This window comes from Polypterus senegalus, unplaced genomic scaffold (genome assembly GCF_016835505.1).
Source record: "Polypterus senegalus isolate Bchr_013 unplaced genomic scaffold, ASM1683550v1 scaffold_3217, whole genome shotgun sequence".
In the NCBI taxonomy this organism is placed as follows: Eukaryota; Metazoa; Chordata; class Cladistia; order Polypteriformes; family Polypteridae; genus Polypterus; species Polypterus senegalus.
This window is the reverse complement of record NW_024383766.1, coordinates 3499-6997: the sequence shown is the minus strand read 5'-3', so window position 1 is coordinate 6997 and position 3499 is coordinate 3499. Positions and strand designations below refer to the sequence as shown.

Below are 3499 nucleotides of genomic sequence, written 5' to 3'. Positions count from 1 at the left end.
GAACAATGTACAGATATACCATCTGCAGCAAGATGTTCTTGCAGGTCTTTGGAGGTGATCTGTGGGTTGTCAGTAACCATTCTCACAATCCTGCACATATGCCGCCTCCTGTATTTTCTTGGCCTACCAGACTTGGGTTGGTTTAATGGTAGCAACTAATGCCTGTGGCCTTCCATTTCCTGATTCCATTCCTTACAGTTGAAACTGACAGTTTAAACCTTTAAGATGGCTTTTGTAGCCTTGCTCCTAAACCATGAGACTCAACAATCTTTGTGTTCAGATCTTTTGAGAGTTGCTTTGAGGACCCCATGCTGTCTGTCACTCTTCAGAGGAGAGTCAAAGGGAAGGAAGCACAACTTGCAATTGACCACCTTAAATACCGTTATATCTCATGATTGGACACTCCTGTCTATGAAGTTCAAGACTTAACGATCTCATCCAACCAATTTGGTGTTCTAAGTAATCACATTGAGCAGTTACAGGTATTCAGATCAGCAACGCTAAAGGGACCCAAATTTTGCACAATAGCCAGATTTTCACATTTGATTTAATTTCATACAATTAACTACTGCTTCACTAAAATCTTTTGTTCGAAAACACCCCAGTACTCAGATGTTCCTAGGAAATGAAAGACATACCACTGTTATCTTTTTGTTGAAAGGAGAGTCAATTATTATGCAGGTTGAAATGGTTCCCAAACTTTTTCATATGACTGTACATAAATGCAAGACTGTCAATGTGAGATGAATATTTGTTACTGTATATAAAATACAAAGCGTGTCCACACAGTGACCTTGTGGATTTTTCTGTCTCTCCAGTGTCCCATCTCCCTATTATTTTAGGCAGTGTTGGATCCTCTCTGTTTCTTTTTGATGCTTCTGCTCTTCGTATATCACAAGACTCGAGGTGAGTGGACAGCACATAACCCTCAGGCCTACAGAGGGGTGCTGTTTACGTTGTTGTGTCCCTTTTTCTCAGTAAGTTAACATGAAACTGCTTCGAAGAGACACTAAGACATTGAGTTTCAATAAAAATAACTATTCTATGGGTCGGGTAGGTGGAAGGGTCTTTTAGTCAGGAGTTCCTAGTAGTAAGATATAAAGAAGAGGTGATTGTAGGAGATACTAAAGGACAGGTAGGCAGAATCTGGGTAATAATGCTTCCCAATCCATATTCATGCAGGTCTTACCTCAGCTGATTCCATGTTTATTGTGTTCTTCAACAGTAAAGTGCATACTTAGCAGTAAAACCAGTGTGTCCATTTGGCTGGCCCTTTGTAAGGGTTTTAGATTTCTTGGATGTTACGGACACCTCAAAATCCTTTGTCTTTGTTCATACTGCAGGTTTGCCGTGCTTTGAGAGTAAAACGGCCAGGTGAGTTTTCATCTTCAAGGTCAATTGGGATCACTGAGTTAATGTCATCTGACTAAAGATGTTACGTATTCTATTTCTGTCTGCCTCTTTCTTTTGGACACTTCAGTTTTTCTACTACATTCCAAAGTTGTGTATAATTAGTTAATGGCAGCTTTACATTTTAAAGTGACTGACGCACGGAGTCGTCTGTGTTCAATTCAGTTTGATTTTCATAGCAATCAACAAATACAAAGAAAATAAAGGGTGACGCAGTAAGTAAAGACCAGAGAATTTGGTGTGCCAACCAGGCCACCCGTTTAGTACAATCATCCAAAAGAAAGAACAAAATATGAGTGTCAACTGAAAACAGGCATAATAAGTGCCTTGTTAGCCTCAATGGCTTTTCTAAATAATCAGCTCTCCAGCAGGTCTGCATTGGGAAGTTCGTGTATGTGGGACGAAGTTCCATTATCTGAGACCCCATTACCTCCATGAGCTCTCACCTTTAGACTGTCCCGACCTTAAGGGGCGGGGCTTACTTGAGTGAGTTCTCTGAGAAAGGGAAAACATAAGAGAAGATATGGTTAGCTTTGGCACCCCCTGTTGTCCCAGCGGTTATTGCATGCCTTGCTTGAGAGCAAGGTAGGTGATCGCCAGGTGCCCATGTGTGACAATATGATACAAAATAAAAAACAAGAGATTAAGCTATGGTTAAATCCTAACAGACAATAATTGAAAGAATTATTACACAAATTCTTGAGCAGTATGGTGGCACAATATTTAGTTGCTGCACCCTTTTTAGCCACCCAGGCCACTATCGCACCAAACATAAACTGTTTAAGCTACGTCAGGTTCAGTGTCCGAGGATCACATTCCAGGAAAGTAAGCAATACCACCCTGGGGCAAAAGGGGCTCATTTGCTAAAATTGTTGCTCTCTTTGTCACCCATAGCAGCAAGGAGACGCCCACTGAGGGCAATTGACCCCCCCTATGGCGGAGGGCTACAAAAGAGCAGACACCCCTATGAATGGTGTCTCATATAGGAACCTAAACTGTGAGCAACAGAGAGATACCAAAGATGGTCCGCTCTACTGAGCTGATTTTCATTGAAGATGTCAAGAAGACTCCTCTTTATTTTACTTCCATTATCTGTGTACACCATCGAGTGTTCTTTTTGTTTGAGATTATTTACATTTGGATTAAAAAAGGTGACTCAACTGGCACTGCCTCGATGTTTCTTGTGTCCTTACAATTGTCCACACCTAATTTTGAGTTATTTTATAAGGATAAATATCAGTGCATTCCTAGAATTAAACATTTGCTAAGGCTCAGAACTCCATGTATATGATGGTTAGTAAATGAGCTCCTGTTTGTTACTTTCTGATTAGATTTCATAGTATAAGTCTGCTACCTAAACTAATTCCCGAATAATACCACTTGAGGGATTTACTCACAATTCTCCTCCACTATCTGCTGGTGTCTGTTTGCTACCAAAATGCATGCAGCTTATCTTGTTTTACATTTGAATACATTGGCTTTTGCAGAATTTCTGACTTTACTTTGCAGAGTGTTAGGAAATGAGAACCATGAGAGGTCTGAATATTTTTAAACTTTGAAGAAGCCCATTGAGGTCTGTCTGAAAAACAACAAGCTCTTGTGTTTACAGACATTAATACCAAATAGAGTCTGATTGGTCTGTTTAGAATTCTGGGTGAAATAAAAGAGGCTAAAAATAAGAAGAGTCATTTGTAATTTTGGTAGATGACAAACATAACCTTCTCTTGTCCTCTGTGTGTTCTAAAATGCAGTCTGACTTTATTTCTATTTATGTTTCTTGTAGGAGAAAAGATAAAAGAATGGATGTGAATACCCCAGGCGGAGGGGCTGTCCAGATGGAGGCATTAAATGACGAGGGTGAAAAATAAATTTTATTTATTCTTCTGATATTTTTCACTAAATACAGGCTCCTCAGAGTGTTTAGGCAGATTTGCAAGTATTGAAGGACAACGTTTGCAGACATAGTCAGACACATAACATTTTCTTGCTTAATCCACTCCAGGGAGGCAGAGTGCACTTCTGGTTGAGCTGGCAAGGGGTCACTTCACCACAACTCCAGGTCTTGCACTCGATACACACAGGTCCAATC

At 40.2% G+C, this 3499-nt stretch overlaps 1 long non-coding RNA gene across 1 annotated transcript; it reads left to right on the top strand.

Annotated features, from left to right (window-relative positions):
- Positions 1 to 830: 830 nt before the first annotated feature.
- Positions 831 to 3266, top strand: LOC120521609. Its single transcript, XR_005632163.1, has 3 exons — positions 831 to 906; positions 1344 to 1374; positions 3194 to 3266. It is a non-coding gene; the product is annotated as an uncharacterized LOC120521609 (long non-coding RNA).
- The last annotated feature ends 233 nt before the right edge of the window (positions 3267 to 3499 follow it).